The sequence below is a fragment of the Bidens hawaiensis genome, unplaced genomic scaffold (genome assembly GCF_021521415.1).
Source record: "Bidens hawaiensis isolate Kalapana, Puna unplaced genomic scaffold, B.hawaiensis_p1.1 tig00010302_1, whole genome shotgun sequence".
In the NCBI taxonomy this organism is placed as follows: domain Eukaryota; kingdom Viridiplantae; phylum Streptophyta; class Magnoliopsida; order Asterales; family Asteraceae; genus Bidens; species Bidens hawaiensis.
In genome coordinates, this window is record NW_027491781.1 from 296,428 (window position 1) to 312,607 (window position 16,180).

Consider the following 16,180-nt stretch of genomic DNA (forward strand, 5'->3'; position numbering starts at 1 on the left):
CAGTTAAGCACATGTTGCGCGCAGTGTTTGTATTATTTATTTATATCTATTAAACTTGATTTCTCACCGACACGCAAGTGTTGACGTTTTATTTTAACACATGTTCAGGTTTGCTGTAGCTGCTTTTGGGAATCTCTTGGACGCGTAGGATGTTTTCTTTTTGTTTGGACCTAGATTAAAATGTAACAAGACGAGTTATGTTATTTGAACCTTTTAAGTTATGATATGATTTATATTACTTTATGTCGTGTTCTGCGTGTGCGCAATGAAATGTATTTATTAAATATTGACACCCAAATAGTGTCACGAGTAATGAAACAATACGTGGCGCCCCGATGTATAATCCGACATCGGTCGGGGTGTTACAGATTGGTATCAGAGCTCCGTGACTTTAGGATAGGTGGTTAGACGTAACGACCTAGAATACCTAAGAGTCCCTTCTCGCGCATGAGAAATATCTCATGTTTGCGCGCTAATTGTTATTTACTCGATATTTATAAAATATGCATGCGTATATGCAGCACATGATTTCATGTTTTATTCGCGATCTTTCGATTTTTATTGTTAAATTTCAATCTATTTCTTTACTTACATATTCGTTTGTTGTGGGGATTGAAAATCCGAGAAGTCATGGTGGTACATGAATAGTTGATTTTCAATTACCATTAACTTTATGTTTTAAATTGAAGATTTGAAAAGTCATGGTGATACATGAATTATCAACCTTCAATGCTCGTTTACTCGATATTTTAAATTGAGAATTCGGAAAGTCATGGTGATACATGAATTGTCGATTTTCATTTCGAATTCATTACCTGTATTAAGTTTGCATTTAAATTCATATTTTACTTCCAAATTTGATAGCACTTGACTCCGCAAAACAAGCTTTACGACGATATACTTTGCGCTAAAACGATTTCCCATACCAAGATATTAACAAAAATTAAAACTTTTATAGAATGCCTCCGCTATCTCGCCGTCATCAGAGGAGAGAAGCCTCACGCAGACGTAGGCAGCAACGTTCCCAGGAAATGGCCGCCGCGATAGCCCAAGCCTTAAACCAAAATAATCCCAACCCCTGCAGATACAATATTAAATCCTTTAATGCGGGTAACCCTCCAAAATTCAAAGGGCTTGAAGGAGCCACCGTAATGCTCCAATGGCTCGAGAAAATTGAGAACACTTTCCTCCATACCCAATGCCCTCCAGACCGACGAACCTTATACGCCTCAAGTGTCCTAGAATCAAGGGCGCTTGCTTGGTGGAATGGAGTAGCTCACGCGCGTGGCGCAGAACCTGCTTCTAGCATGCTCTGGGAGGAATTCAAGGAACTTCTGACTAGAGAATTCTGCCCTCCCAACGAAATAAAGCGCCTTGAGGAGGAATTTTGGAACTTGAAACAGTACAGTGGCGAAGCGCGCGAATACGCCATGCGCTTCCACTAACTAAGTTTGCTTGTCCCGCACCTAGTTACCCCTTCCCGCCGAGCCATCGAGAAGTTTCTTGGGGGTCTTCCCATGGAAATTCAAGATTCTGTATGGGCCAGGAACCCAGCAACCCTCTCTGACGCCATCGAGTTGGCCGCTGTGCTCAGCGACAACCATGTCAGGGCAGGAACCCTGTTCCTGCGGGGAGCCGAAAAGACCAAACTCACCAAGACTGTCCCAGAACCAACAGAAACCAAGCCAGAACCCTCAAACCGTAACAACCTCAAGCGTAAGCGCAAATCCAATCATCAAACCTACGCGCTTACCAACCCACTCGTTGTCCAGCAACCCGCCTACCAACCTCCAGTACACGCTCCTAACCCACTATCAACTTACCCAACACCCCCTGTAGTCCATAACTATGCCTTAACCAATCCCGCACTCCCTGCCCCATCAACTAAGAAACCTTACACAGGAAACCAACCCTTTTGCCCAACCTGTAGACTTCACCATCCAACTCAAGTCCCGTGTCGACAATGTAACCGATGTGGCCGTACTGGTCACATTGATGAGAACTGTAGAATCCTTCCCGCCAACCCAATCGCGCAAACACCACCAACTTACCCGCTAAACCCACAACCAACATACCCTAATCCACGACCCAGGTCGTGCTATAACTGCGGTGACCCCAGTCATTTCCGGAACGCGTGCCCGAGACTGCAAGTACAAATTACGCAAGCTAATCCGGTTAACCAAATTTCAAACCAAGTGACGCGCGGACGAGCTTTTAATATAACCGCGCACCAAGCGCAAGCGAATAATGACGTGGTTAATGGTACATTTTTACTTAACGGACAATATGCATCTATACTTTTTGATACTGGCGCCGATAGAAGTTTTATTTCTCGCGCATTTGAACAAAAACTCGCGCGACCGCGAGTAAACTTAAACGAAAACTTTTCAGTTGAATTGGCTAATGGTGAAACTATTTTAATAAACTCCGTGATCAAAGATTGCACGCTTAACCTTAATGAACATGATTTTCTAATCGACCTCATTCCCATGCCTCTTGGAAGTTTTGATGTGATTATTGGAATGGACTGGCTCTCGCAAAATCGCACCGAAGTAATCTGCGCCAAGAAGTTGATTCGCATTCCTCGGGAAAATGGTGAAAATCTTCATATCTACGGCGAGAAACCATCTAACGGTCTTAAACTTATGTCATGCTCTGAAGCCCGGAGACTTTTGCGGAAAAATTGTGTCGCGTTCTTAGCTCATGTGGTCAAACCCGATGAAGGAAAGAAGAAACTTTCTGAAATCCCCATCGTGCGTGACTTTCCTGAAGTCTTTCCCGATGATCTTTCTGGGTTACCTCCCGCTCGGGAAGTCGAGTTTCGAGTTGATCTTGTCCCTGGTGCTTCCCCCGTAGCCAAATCTCCTAATCGTCTTGCACCCGCTGAAATGCAAGAATTGGCAAGTCAACTTCAAGAGTTGACCGATAAAGGATTCATTCGCCCTAGCTCTTCGCCATGGGGTGCTCCGGTGTTGTTCGTTAAAAAGAAAGACGGTTCGTTTCGCATGTGTATCGATTACCGCGAGCTGAACAAGCTCACCATTAAGAACCGGTATCCCTTACCGCGTATTGACGACCTCTTTGACCAACTCCAAGGTGCCTCTTGTTTTTCCAAAATCGATCTCCGTTCTGGCTATCACCAGTTGCGTATCCGCGAAGAGGATATTCCCAAGACTGCTTTTCGAACCCGCTACGGTCATTTTGAATTCTTGGTCATGCCCTTCGGTTTAACCAACGCACCCGCTGTCTTCATGGATCTAATGAACCGGGTGTGTAGGCCTTTCTTGGACCGATTCGTGATCGTGTTTATCGATGACGTTCTGGTATATTCCAAAACCAAGGCCGAGCATGAACAACATCTTCAGTTGGTGTTGCAAAAGCTTCGAACTGAACAACTCTATGCCAAACTCTCCAAGTGTGAGTTCTGGTCGGATGAAGTACAGTTTCTTGGTCATGTTGTAAACAAGATGGGTATTCATGTTGACCCATCCAAAATTGAAGCAATCAAGAACTGGATTACACCGTCCACTCCTACCGAAATCCGTTCCTTTTTGGGCTTAGCTGGTTACTACCGGCGATTCATTGCGAACTTCTCAAAAATCGCCTTGCCTTTAACAGCATTAACGCACAAAGGCAAACCGTATATTTGGGGCTCGAAGCAAGAAGAAGCTTTTCAAACGCTCAAGCAATTGTTGTGCGAAGCTCCTGTTCTAGCGTTACCTGAGGGTACTGACGACTTTGTCGTTTATTGCGATGCCTCCAACCAAGGTCTCGGTTGTGTACTTATGCAACGAGGCAAGGTTATCGCTTACGCGTCAAGGCAACTTAAAATTCATGAAAAGAATTATACGACTCACGACCTCGAACTTGGTGCAGTTGTATTTGCCTTGAAAATCTGGAGACACTACCTCCATGGGACTAAGTGCATCATCTACACCGACCATAAAAGCCTCCAGCACATTTTTGATCAAAAGGAACTTAACATGAGACAACGCCGATGGAACGAACTCATCAGCGATTACGATTGTGAGATCCGATATCATCCTGGAAAGGCTAATGTGGTAGCCGATGCGCTCAGCCGAAAACCCAGCCAACTTAACTGTATCTTGCCGCGCACGCAGCTTCGCTTCGCGCCGATCCAAAGCGATCTTGAATCGCGCATTCGCGACGCGCAGCGCGCATCGATCAGCAAAGGCAACCTACGCGCCGAATTAGCGTGTGGTGCAGAAGTACATCTAGTCCCCATCCTAAATGGAATTCTCTGTTATCTCAATCGCGTCTGGATCCCCAATGATGAGAATCTTCGCTCTGTCATACTGAGTGAAGCGCACAAAACTCGGTATTCCGTTCATCCTGGTGCTGACAAAATGTACAAAGATTTGCGCCTTTCTTATTGGTGGCCTGGTATGAAAAAGGATATTGCTGTGTTCGTAGCTAAATGCCTAACTTGTTCTAAGGTAAAAGCTGAACATCAACGCCCATCTGGTTTGCTCGAACAACATGAAATTCCTACGTGGAAATGGGAAAGTATAGCAATGGACTTTATCACCAAGTTACCCTTGACCGCAAGCAAACATGATAGCATTTGGGTAATAGTGGATCGATTGACCAAGTCTGCCCACTTTCTGCCCATTCGTGAAACCTACCGTGTTGAACAACTTGCGCATCTTTATGTCAAAGAAATTGTCTGCCGTCATGGTACTCCTTTGAGCATCATATCCGATCGCGATGGCTGTTTTATATCTCGCTTTTGGAAATCTCTCCAATCTGCGTTAGGAACTCGTTTGGACATGAGTACTGCATATCATCCTCAGACTGACGGACAGTCTGAGCGAACCATCCAAACCCTTGAGGATATGCTTCGATCTTGCGTTCTTGATTTTGGAGGTAATTGGGATTCACACCTACCTCTGATCGAGTTCTCTTATAATAACAGCTATCATTCCAGTATCGGTATGGCCCCATTTGAAGCACTTTACGGTCGAAAGTGCCGTTCACCGATTTGTTGGAACGAAGTGGGTGAAGTTCAAATCATAGGACCCGAACTAGTTCAAGAGACAACCGATAAAATCGCCAAGATCCGTGATCATCTGCTGACTGCCAGAAGCCGACAGAAGAGTTACGCAGATCGCAGGCGGAAGCCTCTCGAATTTCTAGTAGGTGATCTTGTTCTCCTCAAAGTGTCGCCCTGGAAGGGTGTTGTCCGCTTTGGGAAGAAAGGTAAGCTTGCACCTCGTTATGTTGGTCTGTTCAAGATTCTTGCGAGGGTGGGAAAAGTTGCCTACAAACTGGACCTGCCGCCCGCGCTCAGCAATGTGCATCCAACTTTACATGTATCCAATCTCAAGAAATGTTTAGCTGACGAGAACCTCCACATACCACTTGATGAAGTTCAAGTTGATGAATCTATGCATTTCGTTGAGAAGCCTGTTGAGATTATGGATCGCGAGGTAAAGCAAACCAAGCGCAGTCGCATCCCTATTGTTAAAGTTCGTTGGCAGTCCAAGCGCGGAGCCGAGTTCACTTGGGAAAGGGAAGATCAGATGAAGATCAAGTACCCGCACCTCTTCTCTGCGCAACCTACTTCGAGATAAATTTCGGGACGAAATTTCTTAAAGTAGGGGAGACTGTGACAACTGCCCAATCCGACCCGACCCAGGTACCCGTTTTCGAATCCGATTCTTTTTTTTTATGATTTAAAATTTGATTATTAATCTTTGTAAATTTAACAAAAGATAAACTATATATATATATATATATTTTTATATTACTTACTAATAATAATAATTTCCTTTCCGCCGTCCCGCCTCTTTCTCTTTCTTGTCGCCGTCCCGCCTCTTTCTCTCTCTTGTCGCCGTCCCGTCTCTCCTTCTCTTTCTTGTCGCCGTCCCGCCCCTCTGCTTAACCCTTTAGCCTGAACTCCCTTTTCTCTTGACTCTTTGCTTGTCCTTTGGTTCTTCCCGCCTAAGGATGTCTGCGCAGCTCCACGCGCCAGACTCTTTTCAAGGAAGCCTGCGCGAAGACCTGCTGTTCCTGCGATACGCGAGACGAACTCTTCTCGCAGCGCGCTAAGAATTTTAGCTCTTCTCGCAGCGCGCTAAGAATTGTAGTTCTTCTCGCAGCGCGCTAAGAATTGTAGTTCTTCCCGCGACGCGCTAAGAATGGTAGTTCTTCCCGCGACGCGCTAAGGAATTGTAGTTCTTCCCGCGACGCGCTAAGAATGGTAGTTCTTCCCGCGACGCGCCAAGGATTTGTAGTTCTTCCCGCGACGCGCTAAGGTTTGTTCTGTCTGCCTTCGCCCTCGCGCGTGCGCTCGATTTTTTTCTCGCGCTAGACCTTAAGTCTTTTCTTCAGTTTAGGTCAGCCTGTATTCTTTTGAGATATCTTATCTTTTGTTTGAGCTCTTTAGGTCAGTTCCGACATCTGTCCGAAAAGCCACTTTCGGCGCAGCATGCGCACCAATCCTATTGGTTGAAAGAAAAAGTGACTGACATAATCTTTTGAAATCTTCTTTTGCATGTCTTGTACAGTGTTTTCTCTGTCACCTCCCTTGCTTTGACCTGTAATCTGTCAGCTTTTCCCCCATCCCCTGCAGCTGCCGGCATATCTTTGGATATCTTTTGCTTTTGGATTCTTGTACTTTTTATATCTTTTGCTTGATTTGATAAGATCTTTTCCTCCTTTTTAGGGATTGTGTTCCCTAGGGTTTTCCTATAAATAAAACTATTTTCTTTTAACACTACACACACTACACTTAAACACTCCTCAAATCTCTCTCCCTTTGTTCCTCAGCAGCGCCACCCCTCTCTTTGCCTCCGTCTTCTCTTCTGTTCTGCCCAGAATCTCGGTAAATATAAATATATATTTTGTTTTAATTTGTTTAACTAACAGGAATCGATACTTAAGACATAAAAACCAATCGTTAAACCAATAACCTCTTATTTATAGGTTAACTTGTGCTTGTTTAAAAGTTGGTTCTTGCATTATCTTTCTTCGCGCCGTTTACAAGTGAGTAATCTCGTACTTAATCCCCTTTTATTTTTAACGTTTTGGGATGTTCATGTGTTCGTACAACTTGACTCTTAAACTTGTTTATGAAATTTATGTGCGCAAAACTCCATGTGTTATGGACGTTTACTTGGCTGTTTATTTGTATGTGTGACTCATTAACCGCTTTGACGGACTATTCCGAAGTTTTCATGGATCCATTAGATGAACACGGGAGACCTATCGTTTACGGTTTTCTTGTTTTATTACACATGCACGAATGTTTTCTTGTTTTTGTGCTCAATTGGGAGCACGGATTGACCTATGAACTATGATCTAAGGCTTGATCACAATCTGATTACACCCTATGTTAAACCCCAGTTAAGCACATGTTGCGCGCAGTGTTTGTATTATTTATTTATATCTATTAAACTTGATTTCTCACCGACACGCAAGTGTTGACGTTTTATTTTAACACATGTTCAGGTTTGCTGTAGCTGCTTTTGGGAATCTCTTGGACGCGTAGGATGTTTTCTTTTTGTTTGGACCTAGATTAAAATGTAACAAGACGAGTTATGTTATTTGAACCTTTTAAGTTATGATATGATTTATATTACTTTATGTCGTGTTCTGCGCGTGCGCAATGAAATGTATTTATTAAATATTGACACCCAAATAGTGTCACGAGTAATGAAACAATACGTGGCGCCCCGATGTATAATCCGCCATCGGTCGGGGTGTTACAAAATTCCCAAAATAAGCGTTTATGAAAACGTTTTTCAGGTTTTAAATGTCATTTGCAAGAAATTCCCAAAATAAGCATTATAAACTAGTCGTGACGAGTAGTTTATGATTACACACGAGTAGTTTGTGTAACCGGTTACAACTTGACATGCGTATTCAAACTAATCGTAACGAGCAAGTTCACTAATCACCTGCTCGTCATGACTAAATAAATTTCATGCCTCGTAATCAACGCCCACATGTAATTCATAAGTCATTTAGTCGCGACGACTAGTTTATCTAATTAACATTCCCCACACAAGTAGTTTATTAGTAGTTAACCCGCTGTGACTCGTTTAACCTTACAATCTACTCGTTGCAAATGACACATAAATCTGAAAAACGTTTTAATAAACGCTTATTTTGGGAATTTTCTCCTTAGCGAATAAATCTATATATATATTAAAACTATTAAGTTTTATTTAATAAACTCTATTGTTTTCATATATAACAATCACCTCTATGATTTTCTTAACAATTAAATAATTCAAAAATTAATTAAATTAATCAATAACCCACAATTAATTCACATACTAAAATATTTAAATCATCTATAAACTAACTTTTAGCTAAAACCGACAATTTTAATATTCAAATTTAAATTTCAAACTTAAACCGAAACTAACACAATGAATATTCAATTTTAATATTCAAATTTGACCAAAACTAACAACATAATTAATTTATATCCATTATAAATGTATTTACTCTAAATCTAAATCATTTATAAATAAAAACCGTGTAATAACTATTGTCAAACCCTCAATGTAACATCCCAAATTCCTATAATAATATTTTAATATATTATTTGTTTTAACGGAAGGGAATTTACCCGAGTTAGTAAATAATAAGTAGAGAGATAAGTAGGCTAAGTAAATGGAATTGATCATGGACTAAAAAGGAAAGATGAGCCTTAGATCCATGGGCTTAAGGGAGTATAAATACCCCTTAAACCCTAAATCTTTCCATTTTCATCCATAATATCCATCTTATTCTCTCTCTAAACCTAAAACCCACACCCAAACTTACCATAATCGGCCGCAAGAGAAAGAGGAGGAACTCAAGACCGAAATCAAACCTTTTGTTGATAAATCTTAGATATTCAAGCTAGATACACGGTTCAAGTCCATAATCAAACTAGCCGTAACCTACCAAACGTCTAAAGGTATGTTTCCTATGATAAAAGGTTACATTTTTATGAACCATTTGCCATGAAACTTGACCCTAGAGTAGATTGGACCTAGATGTCTCATAAAAATACAAACTTGATGATTAAAACGGACTTAATGGTCATATGGTTGTAAACTGTTCATAAAGGAACCCTAGATCTAGCCTAGGACGTTTAAAGGTCCAGCTTTATGCCTAAAACGAGTGAGATCTAGATGATAGCATAGTGACGGGGGGTGCAACGATTATGAACGATGATGATAGTAGGATAAAAGTTCATGATTTGAACCTTAGATCAATAACTGAGCAAAGTAGAAATCATAAAAATGGAATAATGAGCTGGATTGGAGGATTTCGGCCACCCTATGGAGTTCTCGGCAAGGATTGAGAATCCTTGGTCAAACCTTATGGTTCTCGGCCATGTGGTTTTCGGCCATGGTGTTCTCGGTCTACATGGTTCTCGGCCATGTGGTTTTCGGCCATGGTGTTCTCGATCAACCCAATATCTCGGTCAAAAAGGAGTTCTCGGCCAAGAGTTCTCGGCCGAGTCTTATGTGGTGTTTTGGGCTGAATCCAGTTGGCCAGATGGACAGTTGGGCCTGAATAGAGGACAGTTGGGTCGGAAACAACTAAGCCTACATCATGCCAAGCCCATATTTAATGTTAGCAACTAACTCATTATCCTAAGTATAACAAACCGGCCCAATTTAGAAAAGGTGAAAGTTAACTAAAATACCAACTTAAATAATTGTACGGTTAATTAACAAAGATATATATTTAACAGTTAGCCGTGCTCAGTTAAGGAAAGGGATAACAATTAACGGCGAACGCAACAGGATCCAGGTGAGTTTCTAGCCCCACTTTCTTGTTATGTTTTTGGGGTTGTGTACATACTCGATGTGATAGTTAATACACTTACCTTAAATGGTAAGTGTATGCCATGTATGATTTATGTGATAGATATTATGTTATGATTGTGAATGAAAGCTTGTCAATACGTGAACGATCTTCGGATATTGCACGTGTTGACAAGGGAGGTATGTACCTGAAAGGTGAATGCGTATGATATAAATATATGTACGATATATGAGTATGTAATAATGAATAAAGAAAGTATATGTACGAGTATGTAAAGATAGTATGAACGAAGATGAAGAAAGAGGGATCAGGCCCTAATAATATCTGAGATAGAGAAGACGGGATCAGACCCTTATAATATCTGAGATAGAGAAGTAAAAAGGGATCAGACCCTAATAATATCTGAGATAGACAAAGGAAGAGGGATCAGACCCTAATAATATCTGAGATAGAAAAGGAAGGGATCAGACCCTAATAATATCTGAGATAGAATGAACAGTAAATATAAAGTATAAAAGTAATAAAGTACGTACGTATGTATGTATGAAAGTATGAAATAAAAGTAAATTAGTTAAGTAATTATTATGTATCTTCGGATGCATGATTGAAGGTAAGTGAATGTATTTTATGATGTCTGATTAACTAGAACTCACTCAGCGTAGCTGACTTTTAGTATGCACGCAGGTGAGTAGGATGCGTCAGCTGGCGTGAGCAGGACACATGGCAGAAGAATAAAATCCTGGCATCTGAAGATTTGATATGTTTTATAAGTTATGTTTTGATTTTGAAAGACAAGAAGAATGTTTTAAGACGTGATTATGAATTGATATTTAATGTTTTATGAAAGTTTTATATTCCACGTAAAGTTTTTAATTAACTCTGATTTTAGAACTGCGTTTATGAGTAAATCCAACATATAAGTAGGGCTACCGGTAACGGGGCCTTACATTCAAGTATTAGATGTCCAATTTTTAAAATTTCAAATTTCCACTACTTATTTGACCTCATCTTATACTTCGAAAACCATTTCAACAATCATTTTATAAATTCGGTATTCATTTGTTTATATCATCATTTTCACTCTTCTAAAGTTGCTATAACTTATAACTATGACTTTGTATTCAAATTTCTATCGTTTGTTATTGTTTGTAAGTGAAATTCACATATTAATTTAATTATGTTGTTCTTATTTAGTCTTTTGGTTGTTATGCAGGCAGGTTAGCTTGAGAATTGGATGTATGCAAACTGGTTAAGTGAATGATTCATGTTAAAATTTCCGTATTGTAAGTTCTACTTAAATATATTTATTTTGTTCTTATTGTTGGTGTACCTTGAATGAAACTTAATTATTTGAATTGCTGGTATTATTTGCAGTTCATCTTATATGTTGCACACATCTTGCTGCTACTTAGGCAGGTCGGATCATAAAGTTTGAGGACCATTCGGAGACTAGCTCGAGCCATGGTAGGACCTGGTCACCAAATACGTGTTCTGATTGATGTAAGATTTCTTGAAATTCATATTTACAGTTTTAATTTTATATGTTGAGGGCTCCCTCTATTCATATTTATAGTTTAAGAACCATTTGAAGACTAACTCTAGCCATGATAGGACTAGGTCATCAAAGTTTCACCGGCACCTTCCAAGATTCAATAGACAAGCTGAAGGTTTTGATATATGCGAAAATATTGTTGATTTATTTTCTTATCGAAATTATTATGATAATTATTCCGATTACATCCATTGATAATTCTTACTAATTTTTTTGTATAGTTCAGTGTATCTAACATTAATTTATTTTTAGTAATTTCAATTTATGGCTGCCAACTTGGTAGATTGGCTAATTGCATGGAAAAAGTATTTGATGGAGATTAGGTTGATTATGTTTGTTCTGGTCATTACGAATGTATTTTAGTTGTTAATTTTCTATCATATTTTATTTTATGTAGCTTAGACAATTCATGTAAATTAATTCGTTTTTATATGAATGACAATCTTTATTTTCTTTGTTAAAATTTTTGAATCTTATCTTGAATGTTTTAACAATTAGTTATTGAACTTCCAAAAAAATGGAATGTTTTTTTATAATAATATTTACAATTATTTATTTCTGTTTTTAAAATTCAAAGCTGACTACTATTGCAACAATCTTTTGTAGTTTTTAATAGTATTCATTCTAAACTAACTTTCCATTTTTTATATTTGACAAAATTTTAATTAACATAAATGACAAATTTAATGTAGCTGAAAATTTTAAATAATTTGCTTTTGATTATACTCGAAAGTTAATAAGTTTTGTATTAAAAACTCATTAATTTATTTAACCAATTTAATAAGTGGTGTATTACTTATTTCAAACTGTACATTTAGAAAATCTTAGATATTTACTATTGCTTATTTATTTTAAAATATTCATCATCTTTAATTTTAATGATACATTTCAACCATTTATACATTAAGTTTTTTTAAGAACCGAATTTGATCACTCTTTTTTATTTTTAATATTCTTCGATCTCAATAAACTTTACATCTTTTATATTTGACCAATTTTTAATTCGCATAAATGTCAAGAATTACCGATTCGTTTAAATTGTTCCGGCCAAATTAAAAAATAAACTAATAAACTAAATAGAAAATAAAAACTTTCCATCTTTTATATTTGACCAATTTTTAATTAGGCATAAATGTCAAGATTAATGTATAAAATTGAAAAAAAATATATATAATGTATTTATTGTTAAATAAGGTAATGATGCAAAGTGTTGACAATAATTTCGTGATAATTAAAAAAATTAATAGTATATTGTTTAGTTACTAAATTTTCAAGAAAAATGTAAAGTTTTTTTATAATAATATTTACATTTATTTATTTCTGTTTTTACAAAACCGAAATTGACGACTTTTGCAACAATGTTTTGTAGTTCTTAATAGTATTCAATGTCATCAAACTTTACATCTTTTATATTTAACCAATTTTTAGTTACGCATAAATTTCAAGATTAATGTATACAGTTGAAAAAAGAATTATATAATGAAATTGATTTTAAATAAAGTAATGATGTTAAAGAGTTTGAAACATAATTTACTACAGATTGCAGTTACTTTAATTAAATTTTAATTATGGAATGACCTCTATGTAATAAAATTAAAATTAACCGGTTTAATTTTAATTATCTATATATTATTTTAATTATACTTAATTAGTGAAATTAGTAGAATAAAAATTTATTACTTCGATTTAACTTAATACATTTAACTAAAAAGTCTTTAAATCGAAATAAAAAAAGTTTAATTACAAAATAATTTATAATAAAATATACCTTTATTTATTTATTAATGTTGAAATGAAACTCATAATATCTTAAGACTTTAATTGTATATTTAATCAGGTTGCTATGGTTTATTTTGTTTTTTAGATTGTTAAGCAAAATGATTTTTTTTTGTGAAATGTCGAAGAAGTTGATATTGGGCTAATATGATTATAACATGTTCATGTCTTCGTTTGGTTTTTTAATTTAGATGTATAGTAAGTTTGTGTAAGTATTAACTTTTTATGTACACAAGTTAAATACTTAATATTTTGGTTACAAACTTATGTTAACTATTTGTGTTGGTTTAAAATGTTAGTTTATGAAATTTATGGTTGTTTATATGTTTTCAACACATGTCTAACATGGGCTACTATTCTAGAAATATATTGTTGGGTTAGATACTTTAACATAAATGAATTTCTGACCATTTATGTCGATTCAAGTTAGCCAATAGTCTACATATCCAGTAGAGTAAGTTGTGTTATTGTTGTTTCCTATGTAATATTTTTAATTTCCATGTCTTCAATATCTTTATGAACACCAAATATAAATAACTTATAATTGCCACTAAAGTTAATTTAATAGTATTTGGTTTCCCAGTTTTCTAATTTTTCTGTTTTATGTGTTAAAATCCTTCATTAAGTCAGCAAAATTGAAACATCATGCTCTATAAAATTCTGATTTTATATTTATATTGTTCATCGTTTTCATTTATATTATATTATATTATATTATAGATTTGTTCAAAATTAAAGAAAACGGAATTTTTGGGGTCAATCAACGTCTTCCAATAAAATGTGTTATTCAAATGGTTAGTCATTTTAATATTTTTTTAGTTACCCTTTAAATGTTTTTTAAGAATGCATTTTTTTAAACGTGTAACTTCAACACCAAGAGAACTACTTATTAGCATTCTGAACGGTAACATTTTATTTAAACGTGTTAATACACTATATTGTATTAATATAATTTGTTTATTAACTAAAATATAGTAAATAAAAATTAATATGTTATTAACTAAAAATTAGGTACTTGTAATAGAAACTTATAAACGATTTTTAATATATTTGTTATTAACTACATTATATATTTTTGATAAACAAAGTTTTAATAACACTGAATGTATGTTTACACATTTCTTTTTTCAATTTCCTATTTTAAAAATGATACGAAACATAATTTTCAGTTATCCAATACTATTTTATTTTCTTAAAAACCAATTAAAATATGTGTTTTAATTAATATGTGTATACGAATCAATTTATGTTAATTAGAAGCGCAAAGATATTTCTCTATTATTTTTTTACTTTATTTGGTTTACTCAATTTATATTGTTTCCAAACTTAACAACAAAATTCACAAATTTAGTTATGGTCTATATAAAAAACAGTTTTTTGGTTTTTAAGTAAGATCATACATATAATAACCCGAATATTTAAAATAATATTATAATAGTTAAATAATTCCATATTAATTTAAATGTTTGTATTTTTAACAGTTTGTTGGAAGCTCATATAGATAAACATGTTATAACTTAAACAAATAGATAAACAAGGAACCTAATCCTATTATTTTAAGATACAAATACAAATTTTAAACATGCCTTATCACATTCTAATACATCTACGTACCTACAATATCGACTCTCGTGAAACACGTCTTCTGTTCGACCATTTATACCCTCTCAACCTCAGATTTCTTTGATAAAAACTGCTGCAACAATTCCGCTTTCGTGAACCGCTATTCTTCTTCGGCCCCGTTGCACCGCCAGCCTCCGTTTGTGACTGAGTTTAGCCCCCACCATCGTCCCGCAACTTGTCGGAAGCTGCCGCCACCGCTATCGTTTGTTGTTGGAAACAATATTAGCCGCCATCCCGCATTCGTGCGCCATCGCCCGTCTCATACTCTGATTGTTGGTTCGACTATTAAGGTACCAAATAGAAACCTCCGTCTAATTTAAACTTAATCATAGAAATTTTGATATCGTTTGATTGGTTCCGGCGACCGCGGTTTCGTTTAGTTTTGGTTAAACGAAGAACATGTGTGTGTTGGATGGTGGTGGTGTGATGCATGCGTTTGTCGTGTTTGTGTATGGTGTGTGTGCGGTAAATTGGTAATAAGTGTGTGTGCTAGCATGTGTGTAAATGCATGTGTATACCGTGTGTGCATGGTTTTGTTCAAAAGGGTGTGAAACAACAATTCTTAAAATCGTATTCACAATACTTGATAAATAAACTATTTTATCATTATTTAATTTGATAATATGGGTAGAAACTCAAAACACACAAGCAAACACACACCTAAACACAATCACCATCATGGCAAAGTAAATATATTAAACGCCTCCGTCGCCGGAGCAGAAGGTACCAACGAATAAAACAACTAAACTAAGTTTTGTAAATTTAATTTAAGCTATAAATAAAATGTAGGTGTTAGTACAACTTAACTTGGCTCGACTTTGCGTGCTTACTTATTGACTACTAAGGTACGGTTTCTGTTTTCGTTTACTCTTAGTATTAATTATAGTCCGTTACTTCGTAGTACGGTTTCTGGTTTCTTTCACTCATAATATAAATTCTAATCCGTTACTTTATAGTACGGATTTTCATTACGCGTCAGTTATATTTTGAGTTCAGTTGTTTTAAATAATATAGCATGCAATAGATTATTTATTTGTACTCTTTGTTGCATGTTCCGGTTTTAAATGTTTAGTTATATGCTTTTAGCTTTTGTACTCTGTCACCCGAGCATGTCTGAAATGTCGTATAGGCGTCAACGGCATGCACTTATCGTGATAGTGAATAATAAAAGTTCACGGCGTCTCTAGTTAGTGCTTACGTAGCACTTCGGCCCCTAGAGGCGTATAGATCGATCTTAGCTCTGAGTTTGAGTTTGTTTTGTGGAGATGGAATAATGGGTGTACGCCACGCTCACCGTCTCATAGGTGCATGGACTAGCTAGCTGTGTACCAGTCTATTCTGTTTCGGCTCGTGGGTGCTTCCGTTTCACGTGACTTTGAGTTTTTTTTATATGTGTAGTCACGTGGTTTGACGTGTGTATATGTTATGATATGT